Genomic DNA, 20,267 nt, shown 5'->3' with positions numbered 1-20,267 from the left:
GAGAGTCTACAGGAATCTCAATTTTATACATATGAATTTCATATTGCCATGCTTAGTATGTATCTGTATTTACATCCAAGATAATAGATAAATGACTACGCATAAAGCTCTTAGGCAGTGCGAATGCCAGCATCTATCGCCAGCTCCGATCTAGTTACGCTGTAAAAATGTCAGCACTTGCCCTACGATACCCATATGCTGCCTGTATCTTGCTGACGCAAAATTTGAAATACTGACGCAGATAAATACGAAAAGTTAATTTTAAATTATGTAACAACCACGTAGGTTTAAAATTAGCATAGCAACCTTACAGGAAGGCGAAAAAACTTGCATTTGAAAAATTCCTTCACCAATTCAAAGGTCCATTATTCCAGATGATAATAGCCATAGGACGCGTTGTTCAACCCGTAAGAAGTCGGAGCAGGCCGCTAGTCATAAATAAAAATATTTCTAATACTATGCTCTTGAGCAAAATAAAAATTAAAAAAACATTGTTCTTTAAAAATCCTGTGGAAACCTTGATTTTTCGGTAGCAAAAGTAACCTATGTGCTTCCACAGGATGTAAGCTATTGCCGTACCACACGTCAAAATCGGTTAAACGGATGGGCCGTGAAAAGCTAGCCAGATAGACACATTTTCGCATATATTTATAATATTACCATGGATTCTTAGTTACTGTCATAAAAGTAGGTAGTAAAGGTAGCTAATATAGCGTATCTCCAGGCATTTCATTGTCAGTATCTATAGCTGTATCTGAGCTAGGCACAGATAAGCGAACAAAGCGCTCAGAGGAGCGATGCTGGTAGTTTATCGCGACGGGAGATATATCTGCGCTGTAAAAATGTCAACGAACGTCCCCGCAATGCTCATCCCCAGTTGAATAGTGTTTTAGATTTTGAATGAATTCACAAATAAATTATATTTGCAGCCTTATCAAGGACGTATATAAACTGATACGAGGGCGCCATATTTTGCAGCACGCTCGTAGGTAGGTAAGGAAATTATTATATTGCAGCTAGTTATCGAGGACGTTTAATATAGAGTGATACCAGGCGCCATATTTTTAGGCATGCTCGTAGGTGGCGTTTGAATTTAGATGAATTCACAAAGAAATTGTTAAGTATATATTGCAGCTAGTTATCAAGGACTTTTATCTAGACTGGTAACGGGCGCCATATTTTGAGGCATTCTCGTAGGTGTCGTATCAATTTGAATGAATACACGCAGAAGGTGAATTAGGTATGAATGTGATATTACCTATATAAAAGGAAAAGGTGACTGACTGACTGACTGACTGACTGACTGATCTATCAACGCACAGCCCAAACTACTGGACGGATCGGGCTGAAATTTGGCATGCAGTTAGCTATTATGACGTAGGCATCCGCTAAGAAAGGATTTTTGAAAATTCAATCGCTTAAGGGGTTGAAATAGGGGTGTGAAATTTGTGTAGTCCACGCGGACGAAGTCGCGGGCATAAGCTAGTGTGATATAAACCAGTAAGTAGGTTGCGGGAATATAATTATAAAAGTTTTTTTTTAATTTTAAAATTCCATTTCAACGATACACAGGTAAAATTTTAATAGATAAGAGGTACCTACCTATTTTGTTTCAGTCCTAATTTATATCACGTCGTCTGTCTGAATTAAAATCGAATAAAAATTTACATATTTTCCAGTTTTGGGCCAAGAAACAGATTAAATATTTATATTTACCCACAAAATGTAACATAGATTGCTTATGGACAATAAAATCGTGGGAACACCTGTAGATCTCAAAAGATTTTTTTTTCAATATGGTTGTATGGCACTTTATTTCAAAAAATTGCTTTTACCAAAATTAGGCATCTACTTTCGAAGTCCATTTGGGTGGACTTGGAAAATACAACTTCAGCTTCCGTCATTCGCTCCATATACAAACGCAGACTTGTTCTCATTTGAATAAAAAGTTCAAAAAAAATCAAAAATATATATTTCGACAAAACAATTTCACATTTAACCAATCAAATTCTACGTAGGTAATATTTTTCGTTCTAGAAACTAATATCTGTCTGTGGTTTGCCAGATTTCCGTTGAATTTTATTTAAATTACTCGAGTGCAAGTCGAGGTACCTACCTATAATGATTTTGTCTGTAACTTCTCGAAACCGTGTACCTACCTAACTTTGAAACTGAATAATTTACCCTGGAAATCTGGAAAACATAGATATTAGTCCCTAGAACGTAAGTATCTTCAAGATTTCATTGAGTTTAACTGGTTAGTATTAGCTACTTATTTAAATGAAAGTCAAATTGCGTTTGTTTGGAGCGCACCACCAATGAGCTTCAGGCATTAAATTGTTCCTCACACTCTTATTAATAATATAAGAATATATTGTTGCTTCTTAGCTTTAAATAGTTACAATTAACAGCATTCCCTTACAAGTAAGGGACCATTCGTCACACTAATTCCGCCTTCTTAATCAAATTACGCCTTCAAGAGCAATTTCGAATTAAAATGCATAAACTAATTACTTTAGGGCGTGTGCGAATTGAAATAAACTAATTACAACCGCCGACCAATTACAACCACTGATTTATCAGTATTGTGTGATCAAATAATTAAAAATATGCCCACTGGTACGAGTAGTAACACCATATTTTCCATTTTACTCAAAAAAATCCCAAGTTTCCAAAAAAACATAGGGATTTTAAGCTTATTTCGTGGTTTAACGACATATTTTAATGCAGATAACGGGTATCTACCCGTACCACGATTAATTTGGCGTTTTTATTTGTCAATATTTCAACCCAATTGCATGGGTCCAGTCCCGTCGGGACTGCGGTGCTGCGAGAGATGAAGTTCGAGCTGTCAAGGGCAATAGCGAACTACCCTCTTGCTTTAAGAGCATAGGCTAGTTTTATCCCGAAAAACCAAAGAGTTCCCACGGGATTTTTAAAAAACCTCAAACCACGCGGGCGAAGTCGCGGGCATCATCTAGTAATTTATAACATCCAATACTCACAGACCAGGCGAAAGAACTATCTCTGAGCAACTCTCTCGCCACACTACCACAATATTATATTCTAGTAAAATACGGTTTTCTGCTGCATAAGCAATTATAAGTATGGCTTGTATAATGAATTTCCAGGACAGCTGTACCAAAGTTCTGGGATCTGTCCTATTTTCGCAAGTGAGCTGGCAACACTAATGCAGTTGTTGTTGTATAAATCGAAAATGTCCGTATTCAATTTGCGAAATGCTACGAAACGCGTCAAGCCAATGCGTACTGTGCAATAGCTTGTGAATTTACAACTAGGCTCGTGTATTTCATAAATTGGTATTCCGGTATTTACTGCTTGTCCTGGAACGTTAATAAAGTTTCGTTACGCCGCTGCAGAGGGCAGTTGTCCCCAATTTTTTATTAACCTAGTTATAAATCTTAAATCTATAAATATATAAAAGGAAAAGATGACTAACTGACTGATCTATCAACGCCCAGCTCAAATTACTGGACGGATCGAGCTAAAATTTGGCATACAGATAGCTATTATGACGTAGGCATGTCATCTGTATGAAATAGAAAGGATTTTTTGAAAATTCAACCCCTAAGAGGGTGAAATAGGGGTTTGAAATTTGGGTAGTCCACGCGATCGTAGTCGCGAGCATAAGCTAGTTCATCACAGTCATGATCCTTATACCATCGCTGGTTCACTTTTGAGCATCAGTCTCCTCCCAGAATAAAAACAGTTTGGCCATAGCACGCTGGACAAGTGCGGATTGGCAGACTTCACACACCTTTGAGAACATTATAGAGAACTCTCAGGCATGTGCAGCACGCGGCAGAAATAATGTACTTACATCGAGCTTTACAAATAGATGGCGGATTTGTAGAGCGTTGTCTCTGTCGTTGAGACTGACAAAATTTTATATAGGTATGAGTGACAGCTCAACGGTCTAAATATAAAGCCAAAATCGCATTTCAAAAGTCGATTTACGCGTACTGTAGGTTTCCTCACGATGTTTTCCTTCACCGTTAAAATCACTACCTATATTATAAATGTGAAAGTGTGTATGTTTGTTGGTTTATTGGTTTGTTGGTTTGTCCTTCAACCATGTCGCGACGGAGCAACGGATTGACGTGATTTTATGCATGGGTGTAATTAAAGACTAGTGTCACTCTCCAGGAGTCACATAGGCTGCTACTTTTTATCCCGGAAAATCAAAGAGTTCTCAAAGGATTTTGAGAACCTAATTCCACGCGAACGGATTCGCGGGCATCGCGGGCTCGTACACTTACTATTATTACGGCATTCCGAACCAGTGGTAAATTAAACCTGACTATTCATAAACACTTTTAAAAAGTTTACATGAATAAAAAAACATTCTATTCTATTCTATTCTATTACAATTGCTTAAAACGAGTATTACCCGGGATCGAACCCCAGATCTTCCTACTAGAAGACCCACTTCTTAAACACTAGCTAGTGCTAGACAATCTCTGCTTGAGAGCTTTTTAAAAGTCTGATAGGGACTCTGGTATTTTTTTCCTATTAAATTGAACGTGCTTTCACGTTAAACTCAAGGTATTTACGAACCTATATAGTAGGAAAAAGTAAATAAAATAAAATAGACGTAATAGTTCCATATATAATTAGAGTTACGGTAAAACAAGTCAAACCTATCGTTAAAATAAGTAGTAAAACTCTCACTTTTTACATAAACGTATGTGCATTACAACAGAAAACGTTATAAGGAAACATCAATCATGTAGGTCAGTGAAGACTATAAATAAATGGCTACCATAACTTTTCACCTCTGTACATGTTTACGAGTCGTATACTAATTGACGTCACGATACCGGTGAGCGAGGATGCTGTGCCCAACGAACCCGCTACGAACATATTTACGACTGGTGCATCCTATATTTTTCCTAAAGGCATTAATGCGTGATGCGCCAATTGATATATGTACCTACAGAGATCGAGATGAAATGAATAAGTGTTTGAATGCTCCATTTAAATTGACTGCGAGTAACTTTCAAGTTGCAAGCAAGTTAAAAAGAAGTCACGGTCTACGTAACGTAAAAGTGCGCGTTTCAATATTTGAAATACTATGTTATTTATATTTTTGTAAAGAAAAATAAGAAAGGTATCAAATATTTTTTAGATAACGTGGCGTAACGTTTATTATGTTATCTCTCAATAATTTAATAGATTGGAAACTCGCATCTCTGCTCCGCACAGCTTTACTGGAATCATGCCCTTACCTTCCTTTATAGGATACTATATTTAAATTTCTTTATTTATTGATACTTACAATAAAGGCTTAGCTAAATCGTGCACTTACAAGATTAAAACGACTAAACTTAAATTAGAAGAAAATAAACTGATTAGTTAATAAAAAGTTACCAATTTTGTTTATTTAAATACAAGAAAGCAACTTGCGTGAGCTGCTCGTAAATATAAACGAAGCACGAAGGATATCTCAAGTGTTATGGACTGAAGTCGTGGTGAAACAGAGTTTTGATCAGTCTGCAGCCTTGGGGGCGTTGAACCTCCTTTATTAATCACACTACCGCAATCAGCAAATCACACTCCACTTGCTGCTGATAAATATTTATTCAGTTTCCACTCCTACCATACCGTATGTGGGTAAGTCCACTATGTTATAAAAATATTTTTTTATAATTACTAACCCAAGATAGGGTCCATACACTTGACGACAATTATGCCAGATAATTATATATCTCTATATTGAAGGTACGTAGGTACCTTCAAAACGGTAGATATATGGTACAGAAACCACAGACACCGGAAAATAAATTCACGCGTTAAACGTACCTATATGTATGGTATACGTCAACACCAAAACTTTTCTTGCGAGAAAACTGGATGTCAATCACAATATGATTAAATGCTTTTAATTTAGTGTTAAACACAAAAGAACAACAAAGTGTTATGTACCTATGTTGCTTTTGTTTTAACACTAACTTTATGGTTACTGTAATTTATCATAAATTACCTACCACTTTTTAAGCGAATACATAAATTCACCATCAAGAAGGAGCCTGTAAATAAGAAAGTCTACCAGATGTCGTGTGTAAAAACTGCAATATGCGAACATTGATCAACAGGCACAGTTAAGAGGCTCCAATAAAACCATTTTTGCACGTGCAAGAATAACTACCCGGCCTCCTTGACAAATGCCAATTAATTTTTATCATTCGCGAGCACGTCACATTGCACGCTTGTAGTTAAAAGGTGCGAGGAATTCGTATCTACGATCAAGTTGAGCGTGCACTAACAGCTTATCTTACAGGTACCTACTCATTTTATGGCGGCTCAACCCGTGACACCTATGTTCACTGAGGCTGAAATCTATAGAGCGCACTTTGACTTTGTTCAGACTTGAGATCGAGTTAAAACGAGACAGACTTATGTAAGAGATATAGCTCTGTCTCGTTTTAACTCTGTCTTAAGTCTAAGCAAAGTCAGAGTGCGCTCTATAGATCTCACCCTGAGTCGAACTAACATAAGTTAACTCAACTCACAGTTAGGACACAATATACCTATACCTAAGACTAGATTATACCCGCGACTTCGTCGGCGGGAATATAGTTTTGTTTAAACTTCGTTAAAACTCTTTGATTTTCCATATAAAAAAGAGCCTATCTGTTAAGTCAGGGTACCTATAAGGCAAGCTATTTTCATTTTAAGTTTCAGCCAAATCGGTCCTGTAGATTTTGCGTGAAAGAGTAACAAACATACACATACACACACTCTCTCTCGCTCTCCAGTCGTTCCTTCCTTTTTGAAGATCGTGGTCCTGGTGTTATTGTAACCTCGTGCGGATTATTTGTTTCCATCGGCTTCTATCGGAGGCTATTCTTGCAATACACATACACACACAAACTTTCACCTTTATAATATCAGTGTGATTTAGAAATGTATGACAACATATTATTAACATTTCATATTCTATTGTGTATTGCCATTCGCATACCTATTCGAGTTGACCACACGATGGCGCGCTCTTGAAAATATACTTGTTACTAGATAAGCATGTAGATTGTAGACTAATGGATAAATTGACCAGAATAGACTACGTGGTCAATATGCCCAGCGAAAACGGCTGTTGGCCTTCTGAAGAACGATCGTGTCGGTCTGCGTGTTCAAGTATGAAATGCACGTCTTCTCAATGCCGAGCGTAACTTATTACGTAAATCGATGAAAATTAACAATTTCATGGACGTGTTAAAATCCTTCGAAGGCAATAAACATTCCTGAAACTTCAAGAATCAAGAGAGATTTAATATGGATCTTGGGTGTTAATTTCTTGATGACGTAGATATTTGAAGTAAGGATTTCTCGATATGATATTTTCAGTGTAATTCTAGGCAATTAGGTACAGTGCCATTAGCCATTTTCAAACTAACCCTGTAGGTACTTAGGTACCTATCCTTAAACGAAAACGTCGTCTGCAAAGTTAGTATTGGGGTATAACTTGTAAACCACGGTACCTAATGCGTTAAAGGGGCAAGTTTGGAAGTTTGAGCTTGAAACCTTTTGAAATTAGAAACACATACGAATGTACCTTAAGCTCCATTTTCATAAGTCCTAAGTATAACATCCACTTTTTAAAGTTCCTTGTATGTTGATTAATTATTGTAGGTAATAATATAATATAAGTAGGTACCTATTTGAATTTTCTATTAGGCAGTTTAATCAAAACGTAATCACTGTAACTTTAACGTAGTCATAAGAATTTCCGATTAAGATTGCATTGTCATCCATACTAATAATAATATTATAAATGCGAAAGTGTGTCTGTCTGTCTGTCTGTCTACTAGCCTTTTACGACCCAACCGTTCAACCGATTTTGACGAAATTTGGTACAGAGATAGCTTCCATCCCGAGGAAGAACATAGGCTTTTTATCCCGGAAAATCAAAAACTTCCCATGGGATTTTAAAAACCTAAATCCATGTGGACGAAGTCGCGGGCAACATCTACCTAGTAACAAATAAGGAACACAGCCAGAGCGACAGAGCTTTTTCAACGACAACGCATTGAAAAGACAAAGAGATAGGTAGGTATGTTGCATTAGGATCTGCTGGTCTACTGACCAAATAGCTATTGTATATTTCAACTATTAGCAGAACGCTATGTTAGATGGGATATACGTACGAATATATTATTTTCGGGTATATGCCTGCCTATACCTACCTAATATTTGTGGAGTGCTCCTTCTGTCCCTGGAAGGTAGGTTCTGTTAAGTATTCTGTGTTTGAGTGAGAAGGTATCTTTAATATTAACACGCTTATACGAATTATAGCGCAGCCAAGCTACGTATTTCGAATTTCGGAAAACGCTCTCAGCGGCTGACATAAACTACACGGGTGCTTCAAACTTATTTGCATTTACACGGGCCGAGTAATTGCACTGCGCTTCGGGGAAAACTTTAATTAAACTAAGTGCCTTAAACACAAGTATATAAGACTTAAAGACTTAATAAGGAAACTTTAAATACTAAATTATATAGAACTTTGTACTATGAAATTACTGTGCTGGGTAATTTAGTTTAAGATGTCATTTAGTAAGGCGTTATCTTGATCATACCTAATTATTATATGAGATGAGATACCTATCCCACATACCTACCATAGGAAAATGTATTACCATTATATCTTTACTATTCTTTTAGTAAGTTTTTTTAGTAAAGCCTTTTCATATTTGATCCTACCTAGTAATCTTACTTTGAAAGTTGAAAATCTAATTATGTATTTGTTCATGAAAACATTTTAATTTTTATTTCATGGTGATACCACAAATTCACGATTTTTGGATATTTCCCCTTACGTGTGCTATAACATCTACCTACCTACTTGCCAAATTTCATTATTCTAGGTCAACGGGAAGTACACTTTAGGTTTCTTGACAGACAAGACAGACAGACAGGCTATGAAGAGATCTTATAAGGGTTCCTTTTTTCCTTTTGAGGTACGGTACCCTAAAAACAGTAATCTACCACCAATAAGTTGTATGTAACAGTAATCTACCACCAAGGTATGTACTTATAATATGTAACAGATAAGTAAGTAGATAAGAAGGTACCCCAAGAAGTAGTTTCTTATCACTAAGAATAGGTAGGGATATCTAGTCGTGTGGTATAAGTACCTATATAGTTTAAAGAGCAACAAACAATCAACTTCATCAAATTGATTTATTCAATCAATATAAACATTTACTGATAAAAACGATTTGTTTTATGAATTGAGCTATAACATGGAAGGGCATAGCTAATTGATGATCCTCACATAAAAGGGAAGCTCGGTTCATGGTATGTTACGATATTACTGTAGGACGTAGGTACCTACTTTCTTATATTTTACTACTTGGTAATGCACCTTTTTACTACTATTATACTGTAACCTATAAGGAGTTGTATTAATCTGTTTGTGAACATGTGCGAAGATATATTCGCTAGGTATAATAGGTACTTATTTATTTACTAGTTGATGCTCGCTACTTCGTCCGCGTGGATTTGGGTTTTTAAAAACTAGAATTCTTTGATTTTTTAGAAGTTATGATTCTTTAAAAAGTGGCTTACCTATCACAGTTCAGGTTCTTAACTATTGTACGTACCTATATCCATACAAAAAATCATGGCGACCTGTTGCTCCGTTTGGGTTTAATTAATAAAGGACAAACTAATAAAGCAATAGATAAAGGCACTTTAACTTGCATTTTGAAACCGACTTCAAAAAAAGGATGAGGTTCTCAATTCGTCGGAATCTTTTTTTATTAATATTAATAGTGTTTTACCTACTACTCAAAGTCTTCTTCTAATATATAGGTATATAGGTATGAACTCAAGAGTTTTACACCGAAGAAATAATAATGCTTATACTTACTTTGTGAATATTTTCCTTTTTTTTTAAAGTACCTATTTTTTAAAAATAAGTCTGACTATAAAACAAAATTATGAAAACTGAACGATCACTATTAGTTTTAGCTACTCGAGCATACCAGATTACATTTCCTATTAAATAAGTAAATGAATTACATTGCAATAAAACGCTGTCCATAAATTAGATTTTTCAAGTCATTTCTGATTTCGGTTCTGACTAGCTTCTATAGCTAACTCTGATGTATGCAGACGTATTTACGAGGGCAGGGACGCAAATTGAAAATTATGACTTAACGCCTGACTCAGCGACGAGAATGTAGCATTATTACACTTAGTCCTAGATCTCTGGATTTATTATTAGCTAGGGGTCTACCTTAATTGAAATGAAATTGTAGAGCCAAGTATATAGGTAGCTTACCATCAGAATCCATTGTAACTAATCCATATTAATATTACAAATCGAAAGTGTGTCTTTCTATCTGTCTGTCTGTCTGATATCCTTTCATGACCAATCTGTTTAACCGATTTTGATGAGAGTCAGCTTACATCCCGGTGATGGACATAATAATATGTTACTTTTTCTAAAAATCTCCTTATTAGGGTACCGTACCTCAAAAGGAAAAACGGAATCCTTATAGGATCACTTTGTTGTCTGTCTGTCTATCGATCTGTCAAGAAACCTATAAGGTACTTCCCGTTGACCTAGAATCATGAAATTTGGCAGGTAGGTAGGTCGATCTTATAGCAGATTTTCAGTTAATCAGTTTTTAATGAAATTTGGTATAAGTAAAGATAGCTTCTATAACGGAGACGGACATAGTAGCCTATTTATTCCAGAAAATCATTTTTTTCCTAGTCCTTGACTAAGTATGATGAAGTAAGTACAATCAGACAAAATCGTGCTAGGTAGGTAGGTATGTTGAGCTGTTCAAAAGTTTATAAAACAGTTACTTATTACCTAACTACCTAGTACTTCTATAAAGAATTTAAACCGAAAAATAAATCACTTTCATGGGCCCATATTTTTCTACGCACAAAATTATGTAGGTAATTTGAAACAAGAAATGCGTGGAAACCGGCTTAGAAGAAGAATATTTCATGTAAGCTTAGAACTAACAACAATTACTACGCGACATTGTAGTAAGTTGACCTGACCAAACATAGGCCTGTAATGTGGTAGACCGTTGTTTTTGAAAAATAAAAACTGACCAAGTGTGTTGAGCTTGAACTCTGTGGGTTCTGCTTTAGTAGTGAAAGATTTTCTTCTTATTTATGTACCTACATACTATTATATTTTGCTCACTTCTCGATTTTCTTATATTCCTCGAAAAACTTATGATTTGAGAAAATATTGCTTCATATTGTTTTGCCTACCGAGTACCAAATGATGTAAAAACGTTTCTAAAGCAAGATTTCAATCGGATAAGTTTCACATCTTTTGTTTATCCTAACTTAGGTTTCTGCCAACTTGATTATGAGATTGAGGATGTTGTATTTATGAAATTGGGAGGCATAGAATAATAAGGAGCTATAAGGGTTACAGGGAACCCTAAAATGGATCAAAGTTAAAAATATTCTCACGTTTCTATGTGCTGCTACTATTCAAGGTTAGATCGGCGAGATAAAAAGAAGCACACTATTATATTTTAAAACGTTGTTCATCAGGTGACCACTCACTCAGGTCATGACGCCGGGACGTGGCTTCCATCACAACAGCCCATTTAATCAGTAATCATAGAAATCTTTTGTTTATTCTTACGTACAACTACTACTAGTTTACTCTTTCCCACACTGGGCTTACCTTAACTTTTTTTAAAGTAGGTAACCCATAGATAATATTATGATGGAGTCATAGTGACCTAGGCAATAGGCATAAGCGGTGATAACCTAACGTCAGCCTCCTATGCCGGGTTTGATCCAGGGCACGCACTTAGGTAGGCATAACTTTTCGGATGTAGGTAGGTATGTTCTACCACGTGCTTTAACGATGAAGTAATATATCGTGACTACCATAGACAGATTATTCTTTCAAATCTTAGACTATAGAGAATAGCTTCAAATTAGGTTTCAATTAAGACTGCGTGATCGTCATTATCATCATGTATACAAGTGTTATAACTTCTCTTTGATGAATGAAAAAATGTAGATAAGTAGTAAGTATCTTTCCTAAAAAGAAAGCTTTAAAGGAAGGAAAGAATATTATATGCAAATTATGCACAAATAAAAGTCTGCAGAACTTATTTGAATAGAAGGCCAGAGTACAGGAAGAGCAATCAAGAGCGCAATATAATGAAACACGTGCCTACACAAAGCCCATATAAATTCCACAAGTTTCATTTAACCATATGTGTTTGGTCTAAGCTATGGACGTTAAGATGAATAAAGTTACGATAGTTACTAGTTCTATACCTATCTTAAAGATACTTACAAAATAATTAACGAAAAGTTGTTTTCAAATAGGTACCTACATAGATATACAACTACTATAGCTACAATATAGTCCAGTAAATAGAGCATTTAACCTCGCACTAAATTTCCGATCCAATTTTAATTTTTTTTAGGTTAAGAGTCACTTGCTGACCATAAAATCACAAAATGCTGACAGCACCAGGTGGAGCTTCGATCGCAATCTTGAAGGAAAGTTTTTGGCCGATATCTCGGAAACTATCTGCTTTAGGGCAAAAGTTATTTAAATTATTATTGTAGAGAATAAAGTTTCCCATCTTTTTACGATTCATGGCCGATTGAATGAACCGGTTTTTCTATTTCAGCCGATAGCTTTAAAAATATTGGAAAAACCGGTTCACTAAATCAGCCATAAATCATAAACGGTAAGTTTTACAAAAAAGTTTACAAAACAAACAAAAGATACAAAATTTGATTTTCTACAAATTATTGTAGAAAATCAAATTTTGTAGACCATTAGGTCTACATAATTTTTGCCCTAAAGTGGATAGTTTTCGAGATGTCGGCCAAAAACTTTCCTTCAAGATTGCGATCGAAGCTCCACCTGGATCTGTCAGCATTTTGTGATTTAATGGTCAGTAAGTGACCCTTAACCTAGAAATAAAATAAAATTGGTTCGGAAATTTAGTGCCAGGTTGACCAAAAAAAAACGGCTTTATTTACAGGCCTAATAGGTATACCTGCACGTCACCCGCGCTATCATGCACTGGGTTAGAGCGGGAGCTGTGCGGGTGTGCGGGGCGTCGTCTCCTCGATTGCCATCTCGACCTGTCGCGTGACACTTGTGATGCCTTTGTTTTGTGGTTTATTGAAATTAGGTAAGTACTCGTCATACACTGAGAAGTTTCATCTGAATTATTGGACAGCTAAGACTAGCTTGGCGCCTGGCTTCTATAAAGCTAAGTGAGACCATTTTTTTATTTGAGCTACAATTATGCCTACTATTAAGGTAGATGCATAGTACATCTGGACATCTGGGGTCTCAAGGTGCTGGAATGGTGACCTCGCATCGGAAGGCGCAGCGTTGGAAGACCTCCCACTAGGTGACTTGGTGGACGAACGACATCAGACGAGTCGCAGGGTGCCGCTGGATTCAAGCGGCGCAAGACCGTAGCGTGTGGAAGTCCCTAGAAGAGACTTATGTACAGCAATGGACGTCTATCGGTTGATGATATTAGATCTATCTTAATAAGTACTATATTGTCTAGATATTAAATTGACATAATTTAATTAAAGTAGGTAGACGAATAGGTAGGGTGGTAACTAGCCACGGCCGAGCCTACCACCAGAACAGACCAGAGATGGAAATTATAAAATTTCAAACTTCCCCTGCCAGGAATCAAACCCGAGACCTCTCGCTTATAAGAAGCAAGAGCGCTCACCACTGCGCCAGGGAGGTCGTCAACTGCAACCGCTACCTCTTATAAATTGCTACCAATAGAGAGTTGCTGTATGCACGGGCGTCTGCACTTCATGAACGTTCAAGGCAAACAGATCAAAGCACACACAGAACATTAATTTGATACGCTTTAACTGGGCACAAAGAAGGTCAAATGATATTTTTATGACGTGCGAAACTTCTTTGTGTTTATGACTTTATTGGTGGCGCTCGTCGTGTCCTTGTACGGGTATAATTTTAACTAAGTAAGTACTTAACTTATTTAATTTACTGTAGTGCACTAATAAGTGTTAGGACATCCGTTATGGATAAACCTAAGAACATGATTCATAATTCGTGATTCATGATTTTTATGCATACCTAATAGTTTTTGATTTAGCGTACAAAATGTCGAAAAAAAAAACACAAGTATACGGAACTCTCGGTACGCGAGTCTGCCTCATACTTAGCCGGTTTTTTACAAAAGGTAGGGATGCCAATTTTATACTTACTTACGGACTTTTTATTTTAAAACGTGACTATTATATCTTTATTCTGCCAAGCGTTACGTTGTTAGAAGTAGAAACCCTTTTTTAAGGCTCTTGCGGTACCTTAACTACCTAGGTAGTTAGTGGTTAATAAAGAAAAGTAGCTAATTAAAGATAGATACTTTATTGAAACTTAAGTACCTAGATATTTGTAACTTTGGCCTATCGAAATTTATATAAATACACTGCCCTATAATTAATTTTCCATTGCATGATGAATGCTATTGTTTTTTGCACCTTTATTCTATACAAATACCTACCCAGACTATTATTAAATTTAGTTAGATATTCCTACGTAGATAGGTACACTACATAACTGCTTGGTAGAAAAATGTCTATAAAACTTCAAGTAAGTAAATACCTACATAAGGTAAAGTTTCAACTGTAAAGGGTAAGGGCCCTTCCACACGCGCTGTGTTATCGGCGCGATACCGGCAACCTAACGATGGTGAACCGAATGGGAATATAATAAAAATATGGGCATTATAGGTGGTAATAATTGCTTCCAGGGTCAAAGTCAAAGCCCAAGCCATTTATTCAAAACAGGTACCATAGTACACTACCAGATTGTCAATACCGGATTGTTTGATTTGTAAGATAATTGATCTAATTAAGTGAACTTAAAACTTCGAGAGTTCCAAACGCGCCCTAGCCTGAGAAGAAGCCTTCCTTTTTATTATCACCATTTTACAATTGATTAACACTTAACAACAGAGTAGGTATAAGTACTAAATCGATTTGTCATTAAATGTCCACGTTTCGCTACCGGTCAGCCGATTCCAGTAACCGGAATGTGTGAAAGGGCTTTTAAAAGGAATATCAAATTACAATGACATAAAATATCATTGTACGGTGAAATTGTTCCACCTGCCTTGACGTGGCCGCATTATTTTAACATTAATGAGGACATGAATTTACAACTGACAGTTTTGAAAATAATTATGTTTACAATTTGGTAGGTAGGTACTTACCTATATCAAACAAGTAAATAATATATTACTGGGGAAATGAAAAGTATCGTAAGTAGGTACTTACAGGTAAGAAGTAGGAACCTATAGTCCGCGACAGGTTGAGATGGTAATTGGGGTATAAGGCACCCGCACGTCACCCGCACTCGCCCACAACGGGATAGCACGGGAGCTGTGCGGGTGTGCGGGGTTCCCTCCCCAATTGTCATCTAGACCTGTCTCATATTATAGGTATGTATAATTTTTAGGGTTCCGTACCTCAAAAGGAAACAAGGAACTCTTATAGGATCTATCATTGTCTGTCTGTCAGACAGACAGCCAATCTGATTGAAACAAATGTATGTCTTTAAGACAGAAAGAACTACTTACATAACGAAAACCTTTTATTAATCAATCAAGAAAAGAAGAAGAAGAATATTTAAAACTCTTGATGCTTCCCTTCCCAAATAGGTAGGGGAAGATAGGTAGGAGTTATGATGTATTATATCAACATTATCACAAGTAGGTATTATAGAGGGTAGTTGGATAGGTGCAAACTACTGAGGTAACGTATTTGTATAATGTATCGATTCAGCACCTAAGCCCAGGCACGGGCCACGGCCGGCTTATACGAATATTATTCATACTCGTACTCGCCACGCAAAAGGCTCGGCATGACGCCCGGATAAGCTCACGGATGAATACATTTAAATAGTAAATGCGACACTATGGGAGATTTAGTATGGAATAATGTAGCGGGTACATAAGTTCCATTACTCACGGTTGTAACTCGTGGTGGGGTATAAATATGGCGGGTACGGACAGTGTAAGGATTGGACAGACAAACCAGGATGGCAGCAGCAGCCCAAGCACAATCAGTACGACAACGCTTCCTGAAGACTTGTGCTATTCTTTGTCAATTACCCGGCTGAGTTTGTTGAGGACTTGGGCGCATTTAGAACCCTCATAGCTTTAGTTCTTAAGTTAGCGTAAAAATTAGGGTAAGGTTGCCATCGTTGGACCGACGCTTTGATTGGACCATCGATGTTTCTCGGAATTGGAAAGACCTGTGCGTGAAATAAAGAGATAAAACACATTCTCTAGAACTCTTTTGCTTACTCCACAACCGCCAGTGTACCAGCAACGTCCTTTTGGAAGTGACGTTTTTTTGTGTGTCAGAGAGTGCAGTAAACTTTTGCATGTGGTGGTTTGACGTAGCAAGTAAGTACTTTATTCTTTAACGTGTCTCAATTTTACTACAGCTAGTGGGTTTCATATGAAACTGGCTTGCTTTTGATACACGATTAGTAAGTTTTAGGATAACGTATAAGTGGTGAATGACATTTTACTAATGAAGTACCCAGTTGCTATCATTGGACCAGTCTTAGTTGCCATCATTGAACTGGTCCAATGATGGATCTGTACGGAAAACAAAATTTATTTTTTATTTTTAGGATGACTGAAAATGATGAAAATGAGCCCAGTAAAAGCAAAAAGCTAAGGCTATATACTATACCTGTAACGAAACAAGTATGGCGCTTGCTCTTGAAGCACATAAGTCCAAAAAAAATTGGTCTCAATGGGGCAGCTAGATCTTACGGAGTTCTGAAAGCCACTCTTCTGCTTTTGTTATTGGCGTGAAAAATTAAGCTTTGAAATGTCGCAATATTGTGATCTCAAGTTGTTTGATTATTTGAAGTAAATTAAAATTATAAAATTTAAGTATACAAAAAATTTCATTTCTTATTGAAAAAAATTTTTTTTTAGAGTTTCCATTATTGGACCAGTTGTATAAGTAGCCTATGTTCCAATCGTGGAGTCTTTGGGGGTCCAATCAAGGTGCTGGTGGTCCAATCAAAGCAACTTTTTACCTGAGCTTTATTCGAGGTTTTCTCTACTATATGTTGTTTTTATGACATTTGAATAGTTTCATGTTACAGTTAATCATATTTGCTAACTAATGACAAAATTTAATAGTTCTACAATAAAATATTTTCAAGTTATCGAAATGTAAAAAAATGTGGTCCAATAGTGGCAACCTTACCCTATCACCACTATAATATCATCTTACAAATGTAACAACCTAACTAAACTATCAGAAGATGTTATTTATTACCTATTTTAAATAAACCATTTGATTTGATTTGATATGGCAGCAGCAGCCGAAGCACAATCAGTGTCCAACTCTTTCTCACAACTTTTGCAATTCTTTGTCGATTTGTATTACTTACAAGCTACAAGGAAGGAGCTGTGGTAGCCCATCAGTGTCTAGGACATCCGCCTCCTATTCGAGAGGTTCGATTCCGGGCATAAATATCACTCGCTTTAACGTTTCCCATAATGTTCTCAAAAGTGTGTTAATTCTACCAATCCGTACTTGGCAAGCGTGGTAGACAGCATGAGAAGGGTTTGGCACCCTTCAAGGAATTACCTATGATGCTCATCACACTGCAGAGCGTGACAGCGATGTGCGAGAGCCTGCATGGCAGTCTACAGATTCTTGTACAATCAACTACATTTGAAAGTTTTGGGAATCGCGTTTTACACGAAGACGTCGCTCGTCTCTGTCGCTGCGCATTGCGTGTGCCCAAACCTTTAATGTGGCGGGTACAGAGTTACAGACAGGGCTTAGAGTTGCGTTGGCCATAACTCGCACTCACAAAGGGTTTGTTAGTAGAAGTTATGAAGTACTACCTCGTGCCCACGCAGCGGCGCGGCGGATAGGTGGAGTTGCGCACAATAGAAGACGCCTGGCTGCGAGATTAACTAGTTTGTTGGAAAGTGCCATTACCATATTTTCTTTTCTTATTCTAATTACTTACATTTTATATACTTAACTGAGTTATTTCTTCAAAAAATCAATAGATTTTGAGGTTCCAAGGTGTGGCCATTCTATGGCGATCTTGTACCGGAAAGCGCAGCGAGCATTGAAAGACCCCCACTATGTGCACAGACGACGTCAAACAAGTTGCAAGGAGGCACTGGATTTAGGCGGTGCAAGACCGTGGCGTGTGCATGCCCCTACATAGCGACTTATACCCAGTGGAAGTCCATCGGTTGATAATGATGAGCTTATTTCTGAAAAGACCTAGGTGAAAGCTGACGCGGCTGAAAATTGTGAAAGTATAAGTAGTAGTTGGGTATAGTTCTTGCAATTCACGAAGACGAGTGAACTATACTTATGGTTACGTCGTTTACGTGGGCATTGCGGAAGTGTGCTTGCATGTCGGACCAGTCAGTCGCGAGCAAGCGCTCGCAAACGCACCAATTTACTGTACCTTACTTATACCAATACGACTTGAACACAAGCATGATGAGCCACTCGTCTTCGTGAAATTCAAAAACTATAGATAGAATTAGATAGACAGGCGCCTCCAGGCAACATTTGATCGTGAGACTAAGCTTTATGTTTCGCAAGATATCGAAGCTTACCTACTGCAGGCTAGCAGTGGGATCGAACTAGTTTACAATCTGTCGCCATCGCGGTCACGAACGGTAGCGCGTGCCTCGGTTATGAGCTATGCAGGTAATGGCAACAAACGAGCCGACTACCTTGCCTCTATCTTTACTGTAGATAGGTAATGAAATAGTCTGACTGTAGATCATAATCAACCCATCGCCGGCTCACGACTGATCTGAGCAAGGGTCTACTCTCAGAATGAGAAGGGCTTGGCCATAGTTTACCACGCCGGTCCAAGTGCGGATTGGCGCAGACTTCACATACACACTTTGAGAACATTATGGAGAACTCTCAGGCGTGCAGATTTCCTCACGAGGTTCTCCTTCGCCGATAAAGCAAGTAACATATTTTGATTGCTTAAATAAAACACACATATTCAATCACGCAAAAACTACTGGACGGATTTGGCTGAAATTTGGAATGGAGATAGATTATACCCTGGAAAGTGACATAGACTATTTTTTATTCCGGAAAATCAAAGAGTTCCCGCGGGATTTTGAAAAACGTAAATCCACGCAGACGAAGTCGCGGGCATCAGCTAGTGTTAGATGAAAATGACACTTTTTCGAATAACACGTTATAATTAGATCGGTATACAGTAGGTAGATGTATGTATATCTCAAAATAAATTCATAAAACACATAGATACCTAGTTACAATGCTATATTGCGATGAGTGCAAGGTAATTTAGTGTCAGCTATCAACTAGGTAGGTCCGGGAAAAAAAGTGAAACAAGACTTTAAATCCGGGCAGCTAAAAATCTTAAGTTTGAATATCGGTCCTATTTAGAAAAGTTTCTGGCTTTGCTACAAACAACTTAGTTTTGTGTTAGAAAAAATATGGGTACCTATAGGGTATATAGGTTCATAGACGGTACTGCAGAGGTGTTCTTGTAGCACATAATATAAGTAAGTACGTACCTACCTAAACAACAGAAATCTAATGAATATGATTTGTATTTGTCTATTTATGCTTTGAAATAAATGTAAAACATTATGGTTATACCTAATACCTACATAATATAATACTAGCTTATGCTCGCGACTTCATCCGCGTGGACTACACAAATTTCAAACCCCTATTTTACCCATTTAGGGGTTGCATTTTGAAGAATCCTTTCTTAGCGGACGTCTACGTTATAATAGCTATCTGCATGCCGAATTTCAGCGTGATCCGTCCAGTAGTTTGAGCTGTGCATTGATAGATCAGTCAGTCAGTCAGTCAGTTAGTCAGTCAGTCAGTCACCTTTTCCTTTTATATATATAGATTATTTAGAGCACTTTACTTATGAAATTTTACTTAAAGTCACGACTTCGATAGATAGCAATAATTAAAATGAGTAAGTATGAAAATTAACTCATTCACGTCATGTTCTACCTAGTTGTTAGACGTCTTAATTACAACAATGAATAATGCAAACGGGAACACGTTTTATAGCAAATTTGCATATCAATTGCAATTTCATCGGCATGTAACAAGGATTTTACTATAGGTACCTACCTATTAGCTCGGTGGCTAATCAGCGTGACAACTTTCTGCTGTAGGTACATAAGGCTAGATACCTAGAACCTACCTAC

This window comes from Maniola hyperantus, chromosome 10 (genome assembly GCF_902806685.2).
Source record: "Maniola hyperantus chromosome 10, iAphHyp1.2, whole genome shotgun sequence".
Taxonomy (NCBI): Eukaryota; Metazoa; Arthropoda; class Insecta; order Lepidoptera; family Nymphalidae; genus Maniola; species Maniola hyperantus.
Note: the sequence above shows the minus strand (reverse complement) of the source record.